Raw genomic sequence first — 24,644 nt, 5'->3', positions numbered from 1 at the left:
ATATTTAAAGGGATGAAGGAGAAAAACCTACAACCAAGATTACTCTACTCAGCAAGGATCTCATTCAGATTTGACAGACAAATTAAAACCTTTACAGACAAGCAAAAGCTAACAGAATTCAGCACCACCAAACCAGCTTTACAACAAGTGCTAAGGGAACTTCTCTAGGCAGGAAACACAAGAGAAGGAAAAGACCTACAATAATAAACCCAAAACAATTAAGAAAATGGTAATAGGACAATACATATCAATAATTACCTTAAATGTAAATGGATTAAATGCTCCAACCAAAAGACATAGACTGGCTGAATGGATATAAAAACAAGACCCGTATATATGCTGTCTACAAGAGACCTACTTCAGACCTAGGGACACATACAGACTGAAAGTGAGGGGATGGAAAAAGATATTCCATGCAAATGGAAATCAAAAGAAAGCTGGAGTAGCAATTTTCATATCGGACAAAATGGACTTTAAAACAAAGACTATTACAAGAGACAAAGAAGGACACTACATAATGATCAAGGGATCAATCCAAGAAGAAGATACAACAATTGTAAATATTTATGCACCCAACATACGAGCACCTCAATACATAAGGAAAATACTAACAGCCATAAAAGAGGAAATCGACAGTAACACAATCATAGTACGGGACTTTAACACCCCACTTTCACCAATGGACAGATCATCTAAAATGAAAATAAATAAGGAAACACAAGCTTTAAATGATACATTAAACAAGATGAACTTAATTGATATTTATAGGACATTCCATCCAAAAACAACAGAATACACATTCTTCTCAAGTGCTCATGGAACACTCTCCAGGATAGATCATATCTTGGGTCACAAATCAAGCCTTGGTAAATTTAAGAAAATTGAAATCGTATCAGGTATCTTTTCCGACCACAATGCTATGAGACTAGATATCAATTACAGGAAAAAATCTGTAAGAAATACAAACACATGGAGGCTAAACAACACACTACTTAATAACCAAGAGATCACTGAAGAAATCAAAAAATACCTAAAAACAAATGACAATGAAAACACAACGACCCAAAAGCTATGGGATGCAGCAACAGCAGTTTTAAGAGGGAAGTTTATAGCAATACAATCCTACCTTAAGAAACAAGAAACATCTCAAATAAACAACCTAACCTTACACCTAAAGCAATTAGAGAAAGAAGAACAAAAAAACCCCAAAGTTAGCAGAAGGAAAGAAATCACAAAGATCATATCAGAAATAAATGAAAAAGAAATGAAGGAAACGATAGCAAAGATCAATAAAACTAAAAGCTGGTTCTTTGAGAAGATAAACAAAATTGATAAACCATTAGCCAGACTTATCAAGAAAAAAGGGAGAAGACTCAAACCAATAGAATTAGAAATGAAAAAGGAGAAGTCACAACTGACACTGCAGAAATACAAAAGATCATGAGAGATTCCTACAATCAACTATATGCCAATAAAATGGACAACCTGGAAGAAATGGACACATTCTTAGAAATGCACAACCTTCCGAGACTGAACCAGGAAGTAATAGAAAATATGAGCAGACCAATCACAAGCACTGAAATTGAAACTGTGATTAAAAATCTTCCAACAAACAAAAGCCCAGGACCAGATGGCTTCACAGGTGAATTCTATCAAACATTTAGAGAAGAGCTAACACCTATCCTTCTCAAACTCTTCCAAAATATTGCAGAGGGAGGAACACTCCCAAACTCATTCTACAAGGCCACCATCACTCTGATACCAAAACCAGACAAAGATGTCACAAAGAAAGGAAACTACAGGCCAATATCACTGATGAACATAGATGCAAAAATCCTCAACAAAATACTAGCAAACAGAATCCAACAGCATATTAAAAGGATCATACATTATGATCAAGTGGGGTATATCCCAGGAATGCAAGGATTCTGCGATATATGCAAATCAATCAACGTGATATACCATATTAACAAACTGAAGGAGAAAAATCAAATGATCATCTCAATAGATGCAGAGAAAGCTTTCGACAAAATTCAACATCCATTTATGATAAAAACCCTCCAGAAAGTAGGCATAGAGGGAAATTTCCTCAACATAATAAAGGCCATATATGACAAACCCACAGCCAACATCGCCCTCAATGGTGAAAAACAGAAAGCATTTCCACTAAGATCAGGAACAAGGCAAGGTTGCCCACTCTCACCACTATTATTCAACATAGTTTTGGAAGTGTTAGCCACAGCAATCAGAGAAGAAAAAGAAATAAAAGGAATCCAAATCGGAAAAGAAGAAGTAAAGCTGTCACTGTTTGCAGATGACATGATACTATACATAGAGAATCCTAAAGATGCTACCAGAAAACTACTAGAGCTAATCAATGAATTTGGTAAAGTAGCAGGATACAAAATTAATGCACAGAAATCTCTTGCATTCCTATACACTAATGATGAAAAATCTGAAAGAGAAATTAAGGAAACACTCGCATTTACCACTGCAACAAAAAGAATAAAATATCTAGGAATAAACCTACCTAAGGAGACAAAAGACCTGTATGCAGAAAACTATTAAGACACTGATGAAAGAAATTAAAGATGATACCAACAGATGGAGAGATACACCATGTTCTTGGGTTGGAATAATCAACATTGTGAAAATGACTCTACTACCCAAAGCAATCTACAGATTCAATGCAATCCTTATCAAAATACCACTGGCATTTTTCACAGAACTAGATCAAAAAATTTCACAATTTGTATGGAAACACAAAAGACCCCGATTAGCCAAAGCAATCTTTTTTTTTTTAAGATTTATTGATTGATTGATTGATTGCTATGTTGGGTCTTCGTTTCTGTGCGAGGGCTTTCTCTAGTTGCGGCAAGCGGAGGCCACTCTTCATCGCGGTGCACGGGCCTCTCACTATCGCAGCCTCTCTTGTTGCGGAGCACAAGCTCCAGACGCGCAGGCTCAGTAGTTGTGGCTCACGGGCCTAGTTGCTCCGCGGCATGTGGGATCTTCCCAGACCAGGGCTCGAACCCGTGTCCCCTGCATTGGCAGGCAGATTCTCAACCACTGTGCCACCAGGGAAGCCCAGCCAAAGCAATCTTGAGAAAGAAAAACGGAGCTGGAGGAATCAGGTTCCCTGACTTCAGACTATACTACAAAGCTACAGTAATCAAGACAGTATGGTACTGGCACAGAAACAGAAATATAGATCAATGGAACAGGATAGAAAGCCCAGAGGTAAACCCACACACATACGGTCACCTTATCTTTGATAAAGGAGGCAAGAATATACAGTGGAGAAAAGACAGCCTCTTCAATAAGTGGTGCTGGGAAAACTGGACAGCTACATGTAAAAGATTGAAATTAGAACACTCCCAAAAACCATACACAAAAATAAACTCAAAATGGATTAAAGACCTAAATGTAAGGCCAGACACCATCAAACTCTTAGAGGAAAACATAGGCAGAACACTTTATGACATAAATCACAGCAAGATCTTTTTTGACCCAGCTCCTAGAGAAATGGAAATACAAACAAAAATAAACAAATGGGACCTAATGAAACTTAAAAGCTTCTGCACAGCAAAGGAAACCATAAACAAGACGAAAAGACAACCCTCAGAATGGGAGAAAATATTTGCAAATGAAGCAACTGACAAAAGATTAATCTCCAGAACATACAAGCAACTCATGCAGCTCAATATCAAAAAAACAAACAACCCAATCCAAAAATGGGCAGAAGACCTAAATAGACATTTCTCCAAAGAAGATATACAGATTGTCAACAAACACATGAAAGAATGCTCAACATCATTAATCATTAGAGAAATGCAAATCAAAACTACAATGAGATATCATCTCACACTGGTCAGAATGGCCATCATAAAAAAATCTACAAACAATATGTGCTGGAGAGGGTGTGGAGAAAAGGGAACCCTCTTGCACTGTTGGTGGGAATGTAAATTGATACAGTCACTATGGAGAACAGTATGGAGGTTCTTTAAAAATCTAAAAATAGAACTACCATACAACCGAGCAATCCCACTACTGGGCATATACCCTGAGACAACTATAATTCAAAAAGAGTCATGTACCAAAATGTTCATTGCAGCTCTATTTACAATAGCCAGGACATGGAAGCAACCTAAGTGTCCATCAACAGATGAATGGATAAAGAAGATGTGGAACATATATACAATGGAATATTACTCAGCCATAAAAAGGAACAAAACTGAGTTATTTGTAGTGAGGTGGATGGACCTAGAGACTGTCATACAGAGTGAAGTAAGTCAGAAAGAGAAAAACAAATACCGTATGCTAACACATATATGGAATCTAAAAAAAAAAAAAGAAGAAGAAGAAAAAAATGGTCAGAAGAACCTAGGGACAAGACGGGAATAAAGATGGAGACCTACTAGAGAACAGACTTGAGGATACAGGGAGGGGGAAGGGTAAGCTGGGACAAAGTGAGAGAGGGGCATGGACATGTATACACTACCAAACGTAAAATAGGTAGCTAGTGGGAAGCAGCCGCATAGCACAGGGAGATCAGCTCTGTGCTTTGTGACCACCTAGAGGGGTGGGATAGGGAGGGTGGGAGGGAGGGAGATGCAAGAGGGAAGAGATATGGGAACATATGTATATGTATAACTGATTCATTTTGTTATAAAGCAGAAACTAATACACCATTATAAAGCAATTATACTCCAATAAAGATGTTAGAAAAAAAAAAGATTTAATGAGGGATCTCAGCTGATTTTTTAAAGAACTCTTTAATACTAGAAAGGTTCAGGTTCTACGAGTATCTATCATCACTGGGTCTCAGTGATCACTGGAACCAGGCAGAAGGAATTGGGCTTAAAAGCTACTGCCCTATAAAATAAATCCCTGCAATTAGCGTCACCACCCTAAATGACAGAAAGATCATACGTTCTCCCCAAACTGTATCTTTTGAATACTTAGCTCTTCTCTCTATCTCCACTTCCCTCTGAGTATTCACTGTGATTTGACCACCAAGAAGAAACTGACAAGTAAGACTAAGAATGTCAGTGCTAATAAATAGGTTACCCTGTCAGTTACTGTCTTTATTTTTTCCTCTTTCAATGGTTTTTGAATCCCACCCCAAAAGGCAGCCACAGTTGACCCGTTAGGTGTTACTATCACCTCTGCCTAAAATTCACAGCACTGGGACTAAGTCTGCTGCTCAGAATCAAAGTTATGTAACAGCCAGAGAATCTCTGAGCCTCAGAACTCCTACCTCTGAGAAGAAACACGGCCCCTCAGCTTCAGTAGCAGAGCCAGGTCTCCAGAATCCCACTCCAGGGTTCTTGCCCCTACAGATCTTTCTTCTGCTTCCCTGGGTCCTGAGGCATGGCTCAAGCCACCCAGAGATATAGCTTCTGAATCATGACAATTTATCCAGAGTTCAATTACACTGAAGCATTCTAGCTCACAATCTATTTCCCCCCGCCCCCTTTGCATATTTCACTTTCATCAAGTATCCTAATGTCCTTCATGGAAGTTTTCTTTTGCCCAGGACCCAGCATAGGATCACAAACTGCATTTAACTTGGGTCTCCTTTAAACTGAAACAGTTCTTCAGCTTCTTTGTCTTTCATGACATTGATATTTTCGAGGAATACATGCCAACTATTTTAGAGAATATCTTTCAATTTAGGTTTCTCTGGTGTTTATGCACAATTAGATTCGGATTCGGCCTTCTTGGCCGGGATATGACATCCAGAGGCATGTGACACTCACCAGCCCTCATTGGTGATGTTAATTTTGACCCCTTGTTTACGGTGTTGTCCAGTTTCCCCACTGATTTGTTACTATTTTTTCCTTTTGTAATCAATTGTAAAATCTGTGAGGAGAACAATGACACACTTTGATTTCAGAAACTGACTCGTGCATTTGATTGGTTAATAAATTATTTGCTGAGCACCTGTTACTTGCCAGGCATGGTGGTGGCACTGGAGATACTGCAGCGGGAAAAGTTATATCCCTGCCCTCGGGAAGTTTACATTCTAGTTAGGAAAGGCAGACAAAGGGCAAGTAGATAAAGCATACACTGTGTACTCTGGTGACAAGTGCTTCCAAGGAAATAAAGCAGAGACAGGCAGGGAGGGCTGGGGGAGGAGCAATTGGAGCTGCTACTGCTGTCGTAGCCTTCAGCCCACAATCCAAAAGGGTACAGAGACCCTCTAAAGCAGAAATTGAACCTTGTCCCTTCCTGCTTAAAATGCAAAGAGTAACATGCTCTCTGGACATCCAGGATCCTCAGGGAGTACCCCAGCCTCTCCACATTCATCTCTTGTCATCCTCCCGTGATTTATGTGCTGGCGATAACACCTATGCTTCCTCAGATGTGCCCTGATGCGCCTCCCATTCCCGTGCCTCTCACCTCACGTGGAGGAACTCCTCTCCCTGTCCATTCACAGCACATCCCTGGGACCTTCCCCTCAATACTGAGGACCAGAGACGAGGAGGGAAACCTGTCCACAAACTACCATTCTGACCAAAATGAAATGATCTGAGAATTCAACTACTTACAATTATCTGTTTTAGACATCATTTTATACACAATTTTGTATTATATACAAAGGTACTTTGTCACATTTTTAACTTACTCTAGGCAGAGTACTTAATGAAACATGTTTGATTTTTCCCTCTTCTCTGGGTTAATTAAAGAAATTAATTTGCAGAGATAATTCCATATGATGCACACACAGACTAAGAGAAATTAGCAGGCATTTCTTTAGCTAAGACAGCTTGTAAATAAACATCATGAATATGTGCACACCCACAAGCAAGTGAGGCAGAATTCCACCTACATAAATGGACTGAGTCATGCTTCAATCCAATTCAACAAGTCGTCTCTAAGTCCTTATAAGGTGCCCTGTTGTCTATTCCGTGCTGCAGGAGTTTCAAAAAAAAAAAAGGTGGAATAGGAACCTCGGGTTCCTATGTTCCTAGGTTAGACAATGTGGTAAGATGTTAAAATACATGGTATCATTAAAACCCTAGCAAAAAAACCTTGGGACTATTTTTTAGATAATTAGACATAGTTACATAAACAATTGCAATTTTAAGTATGGGTATTTAACAAAGTTAAAATTGCACCTCTTGCATCACTGTCCATTTTTGCTGTATGTATGTATATGTATATATGCTGGAGGAAAGGAGGAGTGGGTTGGTTGGATGGCTTTTAGTTTGTTTAACCAGAGGTCTTGCTTTGTGGACCAAGATGGTGTCTTTCCTACGTGCTGTATTTGCACTTTAGAAATGCCTGGCGTGGGCCTTGCCTCCTCCCTGTCAACAGGACCCGAGTGCCCAGGCGCCGGGCTGTTCTCCCACAAACTCCCTCCTCCCCAAGCGGCCGCTCACCTGCCAAGGTATCAATCTGTGGCTATGACTGATCAGAACACCACTTACCTGGGTAATCGTCTCTACTCCTTGTAAAAAGAAGACTCTTAAATTTCCACCTCCAGCCTCTCCCCACACAAAGATGATTTTCAGATGACAAAAGAAAAAAAAAAGCCAGGACAGCAAGAGCAGTTGGGAAAGAAAGCTGCAGGCCCAGACTCATCCCATAGCTGAGCTCCTGAGGGAGTCAAGGGGAGTCCTCACTGAGGGCCTGCTTCCTCCTGCTTCCTGCTATCTGCCCACGTGACAGAAGAAGGCGGCAAACTCACCTGCACGCAGACCCGCCTCCTGCCTTTAATACCGGGAAGGTTCAGTCCTTTAGGTCCGCCCACAGAATGACAAATATCTGCCCACATTTCACAACAGTTTCCGAATGAGTTGTTCTTAAATTCACTAAGACTTCAGGATTCTGTTACTTAATACTGTGCAGATACAAAGTTTTGTCATGTGAGAATACTAGGGCAGAAAAGAAAGGAAGAAATGCCTTCCATTTCAATATCCAGATCCTCACCTTTAAATGTATTTAGGTAGATGCCCTCAAGACCTCACAGGCTTTTTCTAAGAAAGTAAAAATGTGCAAATTTACAAACGTACATCAACTTTTCCACTTTAACAAGAGCTCCAAAAAGTAGATTGATTTGTCGCAGGTCAGAAAATGAACTTATCACCCAAGTAAGATTCGCACCATAAATCAATTTCTCCCACGATAATATAAAGAGAAAGATACCATTAAGCCCAACCTGAAATAAACTATCAGTATGAAATCATATGAAAAATGGCTGTTGGAGAAAATTCTTTAAATCTTCATAGACTTATGTGAAAAAACAGCTACCCCAGCCCCACCTGGCATGGGGAGGTACCTCCTTAGAGACAATGAGAATCCTGTATTCCTCAAAGAGGTGTGAACTCCACTTGTGATGTCTGCAGAAAGCTCAGCCTTCAGAATAAAAAGTTTTAGATGTTCATCTTCCTTTGTCACTGATAGGGAAATGATTAGTTACTGCCTGGGCCAGAGAAGGGAAATGAACTTGCAGACTTGTGTGAAAACAACAAAATGCTGTTTTTCCAGAACAGTTGATTAAGAACACGCTGTCCTAAGTGCACTGAAGTGAAACATTCCTTCCTGGTTCCCAGCTCTCAGAGGAGGAAAGAGCAGCTCTGCAGGCTTGGCCTTCAATGAACAAAGCTTGGGGGTCGCCCCCCTGCAGAGACACTGCGTCCACAGTCACTGCCACTCTGACAGCCTGGAGTAACTGACGCCTTAAAGACTCAGGAAGACAGAAGGCCGTCAAGATATTTGACCATGTCCCTGAGTATATTTCACAGAGCAGATTACTAAAATCAGATAGGTTTTGTAAAGAGAAAGAAAGCTGAGTAACTTACACCAACACTGTTGTACTGTAGCTATAAATCCTCTCATGTTCCTGGGAACCCAGAAGCATGTTATGTCTGCTTTGATTCGAGAGAAGATTCTGAATAAGGTGGCCTATATAAACGGTGACATATTACCTGTCTAAAAACTGGGATATAATCTGACGAGTATAAACACACATCTAGGATCTACCAAGCAGAATATTTGGAAGCAAGGACAGTCTCACAAAATCCAGGATGTGTCATCACCCTGCCTACTTAGCAAGATTCCCAGGCCCCTCCTCTGGAGACATAAGTCAGTAAATCTGGGTGCTGCCTGAGAATCTATATTGTTAACAAGCACTTCGAGGAGATTCTTATGTTCAGGCAAGTTTGGGGAACACTGGAGTGAGTCACTTATACCCTATAACACAGTTCTCTTTAAGATACTTCTACATTTAAATCCCATTTAGTAATACCATCCATTATGTTAAGCTTATAAATGGTAACAATAATGAATATCTGTCTTCCCCTAACCCCTCAAATAATAAAATAATTTTGGTAATACCCATTTTAAAGGAAGAGGTTAAGTAACTTGTACAAAGTCACAAGCTAGTAAGTGATGGGGAGGGGGTGGGATTCAAACAGAGGTGTGACTTCAACAGCTGTACCTGTAACCATTTATTTACATATACAGCCTTCTCTTTCACAAGTATAGATCCTGTTTACAAGTGATAGCAATGGATTTAGAACCCAAAGTAAAACAGATTTTAGGAAACCATTTATGAACTACAAGTACTTTCAAATTACTGGCTGTGTAGAGACTCCGGGATCCAGCAATATCTCTAACAAAAGGTTTTTATCCTGTGCTGCCCTCAGATTTCTCCTTTAAGGAAGTTTGGATCCTAACCTCCATACCTTTCCCTAGCAAGTAAAAAAGATGCGATCAAAAAGTCAATGACCGCTCCCAGAAAAATAATTAGCTCAGAGGAATTACACGTGCTATAATTTAGCCCCAAATCTGAACAATACATCAGACGGAGGGCTACATGTTTATACTGATCTGTAAAGAATTTAAACAGATGTGATATTCAAGTATTTTCATAACTGCCCTCTTCTATCATTTCTAACACTGAATTTAAAAAGAAAAAAAAAGAAGAAAATCAAACTTTTCTACTCATCTTGCCTAAACAAAAAAAAAGACTTGATGTCAAATGAACAGTGTCACTATGCCTCTTTCTAGCCTCAGGTTAATTAAAAGTCACTCAAGTTTGAAAAGGATATTAAAACCAGAATGAAAATCAAACTCATGATTCATTCAACAAGTATTTATTGAGGGCTTTCTATATGCCAGGCATTGTTCTAGGTGCTATAGATACACAGCAGAGAATAAAACAACAAAAACTCCTGCCTTTAAGGAGCGCACATCCTCCTAAGAGGATATACACTCTAAAGAAATAAGAAAATAAACAATTTGTCAGACGGTGAAAGGTGCAGCGGGGAGGACCACTGCGTGGTCCCCAAAGGTTTCCCTAACAAGGGGTCATCTGAGCAGAGGCCTGAGGGAGATGGGGGGCAAGCAACACAACATCTAGGGCGGAGCGCCTCCCCAAAGAAGAAGGAGTGTGTCCAGCTGAACTCCATCCCCGCCCAAACCACAATCCCCCCAAATTTTCTCTCTGCTCAGATGGTATCACACTTCTCCCAGTTGCTCAGGACTGGAACTGAGCTGGGCTCCTTCCCCACCCTCACATCTCCCATCCTGTCAATCTGGTGGTCCTGTGCACTGTGCCTCCTAAATATTAATCTCCATTCCACACTTGAGAAACAGGCCATCATAATAAACCTGGATGGCTGCAGAAGCCTCCAAACTGGTCTCCCCATATTTTTTATGCTCCTAGCCCCCAAATCTAAGCTCCACTAAGAAACCAGAGTGATCTCTTAAAAACACATATGAAATTGCATCAAGGCCCTTTTCTAGCTCAATCCTTCCCCCTGCTCTTTGGAATAAAATCTGCATCCTGTTAACATATACACACTACTATATATATATAAAATAGATAATCAACGGAGACCTACTATATAGCACAGGGAACTCTACTTAATATTCTGTAACAACCTATATGGAAAGGGAATCTGAGGGAGAATGGATATGTATATATGTATAGCTGAATCACTTTGCTGTGCACCTGAAACTAACACAACATTGGAAATCAACTATATTCCAATATAAAATAAATACTAAATTAAAAAAAAAATCTGGATCCTGGATGTCCAGGCCCTGCCAGCACAGTCCAGCCCCTGCCAACCTCTCTGAATGATCCACATCCCTCTGTCCCCAGAGCTTGCTGGCCTCTGAGCTACCTTGGCCTTCCTGCAGTCGTTCTAAGGAGCCTAGCTCCTTTCTGCCTTTGCCCATGTGTTCCTTCTGTCTGGAGAGATGCACTCCTCATCTCCCCTGGCACACTCCCCTCCCACCCTTCAGATCTCAAGCTAGAAGCCACTGCCCCAGGGTGATGTTCTGATCTCCCTATCACATGCGATCCGACACTGCGCACTCCTTATACACTGTATTTCTCCTAGCACCATCACAACTATAATTAAATCATTATTTCTATAATTTAATGGCTGCCCTGCTCCAATAAACCAATCTCTATGGCGACAAGGACTACATCAGTTGAATTCCTTTTTGCATCTCCAACTGCCTTAAAAATAGCAGAGTTCAACACATATTTGGGAAGAGGTTAAGCCTTCCTCCTTACACATCCCTGCATTCTCTCTCAAGGAAAACAAAGAGCTGCATTTTTCCTCTGCATTGTCTATGCCTCACAAATTTGTCTTCTAATAACAAAAGTTAGGAACCATGAAAAAGCCATGTTGAAATAACAAAGTTCCAAACTGAGAAGCCCCAAGTTGAGCCATTTGGACCACTTTTATTTTTTTGGCCTCGCCACTCGGCGCACAGGATCTTAGTTCCCCGACCAGGGATCGAACCCTCACCCGCCGCAGTGGAAGCACAGAGTCTTAACCACTGGACCACCAGGGAAGTCCCTTGGACCATGTTTGTTTTTAGCTTTGTTTCATGTTATAGAATCATCTTCCTAAAGGGAAGCCCAGTAAGCAGAGCCCACCCACTCCTCAGACCTCACAAGTCGGGCACTAACTCCTCAAGGAGCAAATTAAAGTAACAGGAAAGAATAGAGAACCCTGGGAGAAAGGACTTCCCACTGGTCCACAGTTATCAGAATCTTTTCCACTGTAATTAAGGCTAACGGGAGGCACTCGCTCTATGACAAGAAGTAAAGGGGCGTTGCAAGGCCCTCATACCACGCAGCTTACAGTTAACGGCGGCCGCACTCTCCTCGCGCACCACCTCATTTAAATGAACTGAATCTTGGCGAACACTCCGTGATCCAAGTGACTTTATCCCCATCTGATCAAGGAGGCCGAGGAGGTGAAGTCACTTGCTTGGGCTCACAGAGCTAATAAGTGCTGTGACCCAGGAATCAGAAACAGCTCTGTTGGGCTCCAAATCCTCAGCAAAGTATGTCATTTGGGACCCAGGGTCCTAGTACTAGTGTACCAGTACGCAAAGTGCTGGTACTGAGTGCGAATCACTTGGATGCTCTAGTCCCGGCTCCCTGGCTCACAGGACCAGAGAAGGGGAGTGACTGGCACAAGATCACACAGCCCGATGGTAGCTAGGTCTAGCCAACAGTTCCATCCCTGTCAGATGGTCCTTCTGACAGACAACACCTCCCCTCACAAAAGATCCCTAAAATCCTTAGAATAAATGCTCCAAGTCAAGCTTTCCTAAGGAACGCTGTAACGTTATAAAAATCCTAAAGTAGCCCTCAGAGTTGAGTGAAAGGAAAACAGAAGGACTTTATCACTCTCCTTTCTTGCAGCTGCCATTGGTCTGAATCCACACAAACAGCCCCTTGTCTCTGTGCTGCCATGCAGCTCTTCTAAGCGACAGAAGCCCAGGAACACAGAGGCCCTGGGCCCAGGCCAGCCAGAGCCGAGCTAAACAGGCTAAAAAGCAGGCGGTTCTGACACCCTTTAATCAACCACCACTCACTGTGGAGAAGCAATAAACACAATTTTGCACACACGATCACTCTTCTTTCTGTACAAGAGCAAGTGGAATAAGGCCTGAGCCGTGAAAGTCACCCGTGCGCCCCGAACAGCACCCTGATTTTTTATGATCCCGGTGGCAAAACCATCACTGCATCCAGGTCAGTTTACCCTGGACTCCACAACCCCCTTGCCCTCTTCCAGAATGAGGCTGCTGACAGCCAACAGCCTGCTGTCCCACCACCTACCAGCCACCGCTGGGCCTGCCAGGCCGGACCAAGGCAGCAATGATATGCACTTGGTGTTTGGAAGCTCTTCTGGAGAAGCACCCCTAAATGGCCTCATGCCGTCCTCAGCAGCTTCAAACACCAACCCGCGAACATCCCGGAGCGACCACTGCCAGGAGAACTTCTGTTGTGACAAGGCCTCCAGACCAGCAGCTCCCCTGGTTACCGAGAGCCCCAGCTCAGCCTGGGACGGACGAGGCCCACGTCATCCCCCAAGACAGAGCCCATCAGGGACGACTCGCGCAGGGCTGGCTGAAGGTGGACTCACCCACCCCCTGCAGACCCAGCCGCCCAGCCGGGGCCACCGGCCACAACGCGTGAGTCCCCCCAGGGTGCTGTGCGGTAGCAATGCTCCACTTAAAACTCGGTAAAAGCCACTCGTTCTGTGAGATCTTTTGTTAAGTGAAAATAATGCCTATGAGGGCACCTCAAATATTCAAAGAGCTAAACAATCTAAGGGTATCAAGAGGGTCACCATTTGGGTATGCTGCCCACACTTGAGGACTGAGATGTAGGGGATATAACTTTACGAGGTCCCCACTGTCCCTGCGGGAGGAAGGGTGATGTGGACCCTAGAGCTGCAACCTGGGGCAAGTTACACGAGCTTCTACCGCTCAGTTCCCTCAGCGGCAGATCGGAGTTAACAACCGCTCTCTCGGTGTCACAGTGGAATATCACGTGAGAAAAAGGAACTCACTCTCTGGCACAGTGATTGGCACATAATAAACCATAAATGAATGCTCGCTTCCTTCTTTAAGGCTTTTAAAGAGCTTACTTTCTTCAGTATTATGCATTCCTTTTCTGTTCCCTTTTATTAACTTCTCAAAATCTTCTTTCAAAACTAACAACCCACATCTACTCTAATTCCAGCAATTCAGTGTATTTTCCTTAAGGACATGTGTGGAAAAGAATGTCAAGATGTATGTCCAATGATGGTCACTCCATCATTATTTGTGACCTTCAAAAAAAAGTAACAGCTACTAACTAGAATCCAGCTACAGTACTTACAATAAAACAGGCAGTTCAGTGAATGTTAATAAAAGGAAAGTGCTTTAAGGTATAACTTTACATAGTATGATCTAACATGGGATTAAAAACTTAAATAAATATATATTACATATATGCTAGCTTTGGTATCCAAATAATTTACCAGTGGGAAGGAAAAAAGGAATAAGGGTGGGAGGATGCGGTAGGCAAAATAATGGCCCCCCGTCCACATCCTAACCCCCCAGAACCTGTGACTATGTTACCTTACACAGCAAAAGGGGCTTTGCAGATGTAATAAATTAAGGATATTGACATGGGAAGAGTAGCCTGGATTATTCAGGTGGCCCCAATCTAATCACATGGGTCCTTAAAATCAGAGACCCTTTCCTGGATTTGACTACAAAAAATGGTCGGAGAGAAGATGGAGGAAGAGGCCATGGGCCAAAGAATACTGGCAGCCTCTTGAAGCCAGAAAAGGGCAAAAGCCTCGGACATGTTGATTTTAACGCAGTGAGACCCATGCTGGGCTTCTGACTTGCAGAAGCATTAAGATAATAAATTTGTGTCGTTTCATAACACTGACGTTGTGGTAATTAATTATACCAGCAATAGAAACTAATAGAGGAGGAAAAGGGGTAAATTACTTATAATTTTATATCTTTCCTGATAATCTGAATATTTACTGTATACTATATATATATATATATATATATATATACACACATAAATAAATATATTGCTTTTACTTTAAAACTTATTTAGTTGGGGAGGAAGGGAAGAAATCCTTTGCCCCATTTCAATGTCATGATTCCCTGATCACAAAAGCTTTCATACAGCACTTGTCTCCTCCTGCCTGAAAAATTGGGCGCTCTCTTTCAGGACCAAACAAAAGTCTACTTACACACCAAGGCCCAACTCAAGTGATCCATCCCAGGTCAGTGCCTCCTCCTTAGGGGTCTCCCCTGCAGCTGACCTTAAGGGGGCTGCTCCGAGCTCTGTCAACCCTGCTGGATGGTGAACTCCTTAAAAACAGGGCTTGAGGCTTATTTGCCTGTGCAAACCCAACCCCTCATAACAGGCATAACATGTGGTTAATGATTAAGTGTTTGCTCAGCTGAAAAGACTACTGGATCGCATTAAATCCAAGCCAATCTAGTAAACCCTGGTTTTAAATTAACAAGGAGTCTTCTGCTGGGAAAAGACTGTTGTAACCTCACATGCATTATCCAGCTATCTGTTCTGTAAAGGCAGACGTTATATCCTTCAACCTCACAAATCACAGTTAACAGTTCATAGTTAAATCCTCCTTCAAAATCAAATTTTGAGGAGACTTCCCTGGTGGCGCAGTGGTTAAGAATCCGCCTGCCAACGCAGGGGACACGGGTTCCAGCCCTGGCCTGGGAAGATCCCACATGCCGAGGAGCAACTAAGCTCGTGCGCCACAAGTACTGAAGCCCGTGCGCCTAGAGCCTGTGCTCCGCAGCAAGAGAAGCCACCGCAGTGAGAAGCCCGCGCACCACAGCAAAGAGTAGCCCCCACTCGCCACAACTAGAGAAAGCCCGCACGCAGCAACGAAGACCCAACGTGGCCAAAAATAAATAAATAAAATAAATAAATTTTTTAAAAAATCAAGTTTTGCCTTCGATTTACAAAGGATGGTGGTTATCAAGAGACACTGCTTCAGAGCTCCAGGGCATTGAATTTACAGTCTGAATCTTCTAGTTCCTGCTGTAGACATTTCTGAGTTATATTTAAATTATAGTGCTGTAGTGCTGAAGTTAGCCTTGCTTCCTCCCATCAAATCAAAACACTGGGTTTCCCCAATAGGACATTTTCTCATCCATTCTAGGAAAAAAAAAAAAAAAAAATCACAGCACAGTTGTTATGGCTGAGATTTAAAACAATTCAAAACAGAAGTCTACTCCATTAATGACTGTTTTAATGGCAAAGAAGCCAGGAGAGGAGACAGAGTGACATTTGATGAAATATTCACATACTAAAGACTGCATCCACTAAAGCAAGAATCAGAAGCTGTTGTTTTAATCTCCCAGCAGCATTCTGTTTAAAAATATCAGAGCATCCATCTCTATGGTGATGGTTATTTCCATTGCTCAATTAGAGGCCAAAGTACTGAAGAGGCTACACTCCTGTGTTTGAACGAGACATCTTATATAACCAATGACTTCACAAATCCTTATCCAATCATGGACAAGTGACAGACACTGAATTCTTCATGGGTATTTAAGCCAAAGAACATCATTAACTATTCATTTTTGTTGGTGGTTGTGTTTTCATCTTAAAGTCAGATTTACTGGGGTATAATTTACATGCAATAACTTATCGTTTTTAGGTAACAGTTCTATGAGTTTTTACCCAAACATATAGTCATGTAATCATCACCACAATTGAGAAACAAACTATTTCATACACTCCAGAAAGTTCCCTATGCCCTTTGTAAGTCAATCTTCTCTCCCATTCCCAGCCCCAGGCAACCATTGATCTGTTTTCTAACCCTATACTTTTGCCTTTTCCAGAATGTCATACGAATGGAATCATACAGTAAGTACCCTTTTGAGTCATACAGAATGTACCTCTTTGAGTTTGGCTTCTTTCACATAACATAATGCATTTGAGATTCATCCAGATAGTTGTGTTTGTTCTTTGTTAGTACTGAGTAATAGTCCATTGATATCCAGTTTGTTTATCCACTCACTTGTTGAAGGACATGTGAGTTTTTTCCAGTTATGGGCAGTTAGAAATAAAGCTGTTGCTGGGTATTCCCTGGCGGTCCAGTGGTTAGGACTCTGCACTTTCACTGCCGAGGGGCTGGGTTCAATCCCTGGTCGGGGAATTAAGATCTCGCAAGCAGTGAGGCACAGCCAAAATAAATAAATAAATAAAAATTTAAAAAATAAAGCTGTTGCAAATATTAGCCTACAGGTTTTTGTGTGAACAGAGGTCATTTCTCCTGGGTAAATACCTAGGAATGAAACTGCTGTCTCATATGGTAAGTATATGTTTAAGTTTGTAAAAAACTACATGTTTTCCAAAGTGGCTGTACCATTTTACATTCCCACCAGCAATGCAAGAGAGTTCAAGTTGTTCTGTATCTTTGCCAGGACTTGGTAATATCTGTTTTTGTTTCATTTGCCTTTTTTTTTTTTTTAGCTATAGGTATGTAGTGGTATATCTCATTGTATTTTTCTTTTAACCTTTGATTCTGGAAAAAAACAATTTTTTTGGACGCGCCACACATCTACGGTTAGTTCCCCAACTAGCGATTGAACCCGCGCCCTTGACAGTGAAAGTGCGGAGTCCTAACCACTGGACCACCAGGGAATTCCTGAAATAATTTTAGACTCACACAGAAGTTGCAGAAACAGTGGAAAGCTCCCATGTATTCCCCTCTTATCTTACATAACCACAATATAAGTATCAAAAGCAAGAACTAGACATTGGTACAATACTGTTAACTACAGACCTTGTTCAAATTTCATTAGTTTTTACATATACAGTTCCTGTCCCCTTTTTTTGCATACAGTTCTATAAAATTTTATCACATTGTATAGATTCTTATAAACACTACTACAACCAAGATATAGATCTGTTCCATCAAAGCACATTCTATTTTGAAAAGACCTTTTTGGTTTTGCAAACACCATCTGCTGGAAGGGACTTTGGTAAATGATGACTTTCTTCTGCCCTTTTTCCTTGACCAAATTAAAAGTCTGTTATCCAAAATTAAAAAGAAAGAAAAAGAAAAAAGAAACAGACTCACAGATATAGAGAACAAACTAGTGGTTACCAGGTGGAGAGAGGGAAGGGGGCAGGGGCAAGATATGAAGTAGGGGATTAAGAGGTACAGTGGGGAGAGGGAAAGGGGCAGGGGCAAGATATGAAGGAGGGGATTAAGAGGAACAAACTCTTAGGCATAAAATAGGCTACAAGTATATTGTACAACACAGGGAATATAGCCAATATTTTATAATAAATATAAATGGAGCATAATCTTTAAAATTTGTGAATCACTATGTTGTACACCTGAAACGTACATAATATTGTACATCAACCATACCTCAACTTAAAAAAATGAAAAAAAAAAAGTCAGTTATCTATTCTCAGACTGTGCTGTGCAAACCACTGTTGACAGAGAAGTTCACTTTTCTGGATGGGTGTCTGTCCTGTTCATTCTTTCCTTATTATAGACCAAGCCCAGGGCAGGCAGTATGGATAAAAGGTTGAAGAGAAAGCAACAGTTCTTGTCTTTAAAATAACTTAAGAGTAGAGAGGTATTTACGCACACACACAATTACAAACTGAGATAAGTACCATCCATGAATAAAAAGTAAAAGGTCCACTGAAACTTAAAACACGATCTGGTTTGGACTGGGAGGACCTTGTGATTTAGCCTCATCCTGAGACTTAGTATTTGAGGTCTTTCCACAGAAACAGGGCATCTAAGTATCTGAGCTGTTGAGCAGTGAGTATGTAACCAACAAATTCTTAGAGCAGAAGAATATAAGGAAGCCCTCCGGCGCTGAGAAACCGTACCAAGGACTGCTTATCTTCTTAGGTCAAAGCCTGGCTCCAAAGATATAGAGAATTGGCAACTGCCCATGTGTTACTTTCGGGATATCTACAGCCCTCAATGTTTCTTTCCAACCACCTGCCACAGTGAACCAAATCCACCATTAGAGATCTTTTAGTTATAAAGGTGTCCCTCTGCTCTACACTGGTCACAGTGAAATGCCATCAGCAACGGGGGACATAGGAGACCCCCACTGGCTTCTGGCTGATGGCTGGTATGACCCTCTCCTCCTGTCCCAGGGGCCCACTTCCACATCCTCCAGGGCAGAGTTGCTCCCTCTCCCCTTGTGTCCTCACTATAGCTGGTTCATGTTTTTATTAGTAGTAATCTCTGTTTGTTCCCACATTTCTCTCCCCTTCTCTACCAACAGCACAAACAGTCCGACCCATCTCTGTATCTCCTGGCATCTGCACCCCAGCTCCCATGCACACAGTAGGTGGTCAATAAATGTTTTGTGAATATTCAAGGCACGACTATCAGATTACAATGTGTGAAGCGGGCCTGTGAGGGAATGGATGGGTCTCAGCATGAAAGACACCCATGGAGGCATGAGACAGTTGGTGCATTTCAAGAATTGTACCACAAGGTGCTAAATGTAACAGCAGGATGCTTGGGCACCGGACAGAGGGGAGGGCAGGACAAAAGGAGATGTGTGAGGGAGTAAGAGATAAGATGTGCCCACACACGATGAAGCTCAGGACCAGCCCAGCACGACACTTGCCGGGAAACGGCAGCTAGACTGTGGTGGAGAGGAAGAAGGGAGAGGGCAGGCTCTTTCTCCGAGACTTCGCTTCCGAGGGCATTTGCCATGAGCTGGGCTGTGGGGGAGGCCAGGAATTCAGAAGGAAGTAGGCATGTGCAAAAGCTGCTGTGGGACTCAGCCAGGAAATCCGTAAGAACTGAGAGAATAAAAAAATTCCCCAAAGCAGCTAGTTCGTAGTACATGCTTCCGCCTCTTTCCAGAGAGACTCTAATCTCTTCCTTAAAGTCACGCATGGCTTCCAAAACACCCTGGGGCCGTCTGTGCAAAAGGCAATAACCTGTGTCTGAAGGCCTGGGAGCACTGGCTACAATCCTGAAATGCCTCCTGAGCCAGCCACGAGGCAAGGAAGTCCCCAGGCCCACTAAAGAGCTGATGAAAAAATACAATAAGGCACTGCTCTTGGCCCTGCACTAGTGGAGCCTCTTACACAGAGAAATTGTTTACATTCAGTGATTAGTAAATGCAGGAACTGACAAATCAAAACACTCACTGTTTTGCAATCTTAAAACAGTTGTTTTGGCCTTATTTTAAAGTATCAGAAAACTATTCTAGCCCATGTTTGCAAAATCACTAGCTGCTGCAATAAATGACCACATGGCTTTTAACCAAGACTTTCTCTTAACCAGCACCTTGACCTCTGCCACCCCAAGGCAGACCAGGGTGATACGTGGACATGAGTGTAAACCCCCTGAAGAGGGGAGGGCACCACGGGCAGCCACGCTTCTCAGGGGCAGCCAGCTCGGAGAGCCACCAGGTGATGATGTGAAATATATTCAAAAACTAATAGGGATACCCTTCTTATCAGTTTCGCTTACAATTTTTCTATTATGCTCATATATGGGTAATAAGTGCTACCATTATGATGCTAGTTGCTAAAAACTTTGATCTCCCCAGATGCAGGATGCTTAGTACTGGCAGGTCTCCGGTCCCGCAAGTTCAAGTTACAAAAAATTGTTTGCACTCTCTGTGTTAACCAAGGTTTCAACCCAGTTCCTGGTAACACTGTATACCACAAGGTACTACAGAAACTGGCAACCACTGGGTGGTTTTCAGGGGCCTCTGGGGAAAAGAGCAAAGTGAGGAAAATAGCTCTTCTCAGCTCCAGTTCAGAAAGGTCACCAGACACTGCAATGAACCTCTGTGGCCCCCAGAGTACTATCAACTGAAGAAAAAATGCACAGCCTAAAAGTTGAGAATTATGTTTTATCCGGGAACCTTACTGAGGACTACAGCCCAAGATGGCAGCCTCGCAGATAAGCTCTGAGGAACTCATTCAAAGAGGTAAGGTAGGAGCCAGAAGATATAGGAATTTTTACTGAAAAAAAAAAAAAATTCTAGGTTGAACATCAAAAGATTACACTAATCACTAAAAACAGACATCTCAGGTTAATTTACGTACGTATGGGGAAGGTGCAAGGGTCTGGGCTTACTGAAATCATTCCTTTGATATGCATCTTAACTATCTAGGGCCAGTTCCTGTTTTTCTGCATCCTGAATTCCCTTCAGGGTGCACCATGGGGGTAACTGCACCCTGATGGCTGATGGGCTTGATGGCTGGCAGCCTGTGTTTTTCCATCCTGAGTTCCCCTCAGGGTGCGAGGTCTGGGCAGCTGCAGTGGCCAATGGCTTTATGCACACAGCCTCCTTTGTTTAATAAAATGGCAGGCGACATTTTTCTTGTCCACAGTACTCACCCCAGTGTGGCTTCCAACCAGGTACACGTTTCCCCCAAGTGCTTGAGCCTCTAAATTTACCTTCTCTGCTTCCTCTCCAACCCACTCCCATCCCAAACCCAAACTCCCTTCTCAATCAGTTCAGTCAGGAAACAGACAATCAACGGTGTGAAAGACACAGAGGCTTCTCCCACCTCAGAGGCTGAAATAACCATATGTGGGATGTTAAAATATCTCCCAAGTCCTCATTCACCCAAAAGCTATTACAATAATTGATTTAAAGGTGATGATAGCACTAAAAATGCATTAAACGCATACCATCAATTAATGAGATCAGTATTAAGCTTTATATTAAGCTCCAAATCATGCCACTTAAGCCCCAACAGTTTTATTGTATTTATATACATTTTTTAAAACTATAAGCTCTTTAGCACAAATATTCCTAACTGCTCTTTCACATCGTAAATTGGAACTGGGTTATTCTTCAGCAACAGGATGCTGCCAGGGAGAAGTGGGAACTGTTTACAAAATGACCAAGAGGAAATGTCACTCCCCTTGTACTTTCAAACCCGTAAAGAACAACTATGAATCAAAGCTGGGCTGAAATCGCATTTCACTTCCAACTGTACTCCTACCCAAGGAAAGGAAGCAAATTGTTAAGTTCAAAAGACCCAAACATGACATCAAAAAGCTGCCTGTGAGCACCAAACAAAAGATGTTTCATATAATTAACCTACAAATGCTAAAAATGCAGTTCTCTGCAGTTATGACTCCACCTATATGCCATTGTGTTCCATCATAGGTATTTCTTTTTTTTTATTTATTTTTTATTTATTTATTTTTGGCTGTGTTGGGTCTTCGTTGCTGTGTGGGCTTTCTCTAGTTGCGGCGAGCAGGGGCTACTCTTTGTTGCGATCCGGGGGCTTCTCATTGCGGTGGCTTCTCATTGCAGAGCACAGGCTCTAGGCATTCGGGCTTCAGTAGTTGTGGCACGTGGGCTCAGTAGTTGTGGCTCGTGGGCTCTAGAACACAGGCTCAGTAGTTGTGGCACACGGGCTTAGTTGCTCCATGGCATGTGGGATCTTCCCAGATCAGGGCACGAACCCATGTCCCCTGCACTGGCAGGCAGATTCTTAACCAGTGCACGGCCAGGGAAGTCCCTTTCATAGGTATTTCTAAAGGATGCAGTCTAAGTGAAATGCCCATTTTTCCTAGCTAATGTGAGGACAAGGAGAAGGGAAACCAACATTTTGGCGATTGTCTACCCACCATGGGTACCAAACTTTGATATAATAAGAATTTGAGGGCTTCCCTGGTGGCGTAGTGGTTAAGAATCCGCCTGCCAAGGCAGGGGACACGGGTTTGAGCCCTGGTCCAGGAAGATGCCGCAGAGGAACTAAGCCCATGCACCACAACTACTGAGCCTGCGCTCTAGAGCCGGCGAGCCACAACTACTGAGCCCACATGCCACAACTACTGAAGCCCACGCACCTAGAGCCCGTGCTGTGCAACAAGAGAAGCCACTGCAATGAGAAGCCTGTGCACTGCAACGAAGAGTAGCCCCCACTTGCTGCAACTAGAGAAAGCCTGCGCGCAGCAACAAAGACCCAACACACCCAAAAAAATAAAATAAAATAAAAATATATATAAAAAAAGAATTTGAAATTGCAAAATGTCTCTTAATATCCATTCTCCCTTTCTTCCTTAATAACAGAACCCTCTCTTTTTAAAATTGACCCCTAGAATAAGAAGCAATTCACAGACTCTTTTGCAGCTAGGTGTGGCCATGTGGCTATGTTCTAGCCCAGAAGTTCTCCAAGTGGGGTCCCCCCAAGAGGCCTATCTTTTAGGTAATCCATGAGGCCAAAACTATTTTTCTAATAATATTAAGATGATATTTGCCTTTTTAATGTTCTTTCTCTGTGAGTATCGGGGGAGTTTTACAGAGGGTACATGACACATTATGCCACAACAGACTGAATGCAGAAGCTAATTCGAGAATCCAGGTACTTTCTATTAAGCCAGACATTAAAAGAGATTTATAAAAATGTATAGCAGTGGTAGTCTTCTCACTAATAGTTGGAAAATAGTTATTTTCCCCCCAAAAAAGTAATTTATGCTAACCTGTGATAGTTTATTATTTTAAAATAAATTAATATTTTTAAAATTTCTCACTTTTTATTTCTAACAAAATATTTGCATTAGTTTCCTATTGCTGCTATAACAAATTACTACAAATAAGTAGCTTAAAATGACACAAATTATAGGTATATAGCTATATATACCTATAATATATTTATTATAGCTATATATACCTATAATATACATAGCTTAAAATGACACAAATTATAGGAGGTCAGAAGTCTAAAAACGGGCCTTCCGGGGCTAAAATGAAGATGTTAGCAGGGCTGAGTTCCTCCTGAAGCAGGGGAGAATGCGTCCCTTGCCCCTTCCAGCTTCTGGAGGCCACGATGGGGAGCAAGGGGGAGCGGCAGATGAGGCGGCACTTGCCCGCCCGCCGCTCACCTCCTGCTGTGCGGCCCAGGGGCTGGGGACCCCTGCTTTAAGGTAACAGTCATGGCAGGGACAGAGAGGGGCTAACCCTTGTTTGCGTAAAGGATCAACAGGTCACATATTTCCCATCCTTGGGGCCAGGGAGACACTGCACCTGTGCAGAAAGGCTCCATGGGGGTCAAAAAGGAGGGGGCACCACCCCATAGTACGTGATGCCAAGGCCCCCCATAGGCCTCTGGGCTGGAATCCATCTTGGAAAAAAGTTGTGCACGCATGCTGGGGAGGCTAGGGCGGGTCAGGTGGAAAAAGAAACCAGATAATTGGCCAAAGGTAAACAAAGATCCTGAAGAACTGACCTATGTAAGTGACGTCACCGCCTCTTCACTGCGCTCTTCCTCATTAGGAAGGACGCCCACACCCTTTCTCTCCGGGTGGGCATCTCTGCCTTGCTTCTGTCTTAACTAAACAGTTTCTCTGCGTGCTCTCCCACTTGTTGTTGCTCTATGTCTCTTATAATAAACTTTTTACCCGTTTTTACAGTTTTTGCCTCCTTGAGAAATGCATTTTTCAGTGGGGGAAAGGGCCAGGGGAATTTTGCTTCCAGCCTCTCGCCCCCGGGGGACTAGCGGCTAGGATTCTGCTTTTCATCCAGGCTGCCCAGGTTCAATTCCTGGGCCGGGAACTAAGGTCTCGCTTCAAGCCACCGCTCACTGCTGTCTCTCCGAGATCACTGCCTCCCTCAAAAGGACTCATTTGCTTACACTTGAGTCCATTTGGATAATCTAGGATAATCTCCTCACCTCGAGATACTTAATGATCACACATACAGTCTCTTTTGCCATGTAGAGTAACATATGCATCTGTTCTGGGGATTAAGAATATAGACATCTTTGGAGGCTATTTCTCTGCCTGCCACAGAATGCTAGCTGTAACTCATATAAGCAAAGCTCTTTGGGTCCCTCAATCATTTTTAAGAGT

The 24,644-nt window shown here is 42.4% G+C and overlaps 1 protein-coding gene across 13 annotated transcripts in view; it reads right to left on the bottom strand.

The window, feature by feature from the left end:
• Window positions 1-24,644, bottom strand: part of SGMS1 (sphingomyelin synthase 1) — a 304,020-nt gene that overhangs the window by 172,921 nt on the left and 106,455 nt on the right. The window contains exon 1 of one of the 13 annotated variants that reach the window (XM_059899843.1): window positions 15,030-15,148. The exons of 8 other annotated variants lie outside the window; for them this stretch is intronic. The gene's annotated coding sequence lies outside the window, so the exon portion shown is untranslated. Of the gene's footprint in view, window positions 1-7,436; window positions 7,632-8,270; window positions 8,308-13,102; window positions 13,122-15,029; window positions 15,149-24,644 lie in introns of those variants that run through there. 4 more of the 13 variants (XM_059899847.1, XM_059899850.1, XM_059899849.1 and 1 more) reach the window with 4 other exon arrangements.

The sequence above is a fragment of the Balaenoptera ricei genome, chromosome 16 (assembly GCF_028023285.1).
Source record: "Balaenoptera ricei isolate mBalRic1 chromosome 16, mBalRic1.hap2, whole genome shotgun sequence".
In the NCBI taxonomy this organism is placed as follows: Eukaryota; Metazoa; Chordata; class Mammalia; order Artiodactyla; family Balaenopteridae; genus Balaenoptera; species Balaenoptera ricei.
Note: the sequence above shows the minus strand (reverse complement) of the source record. Positions and strands in the feature narration are given on the sequence as shown.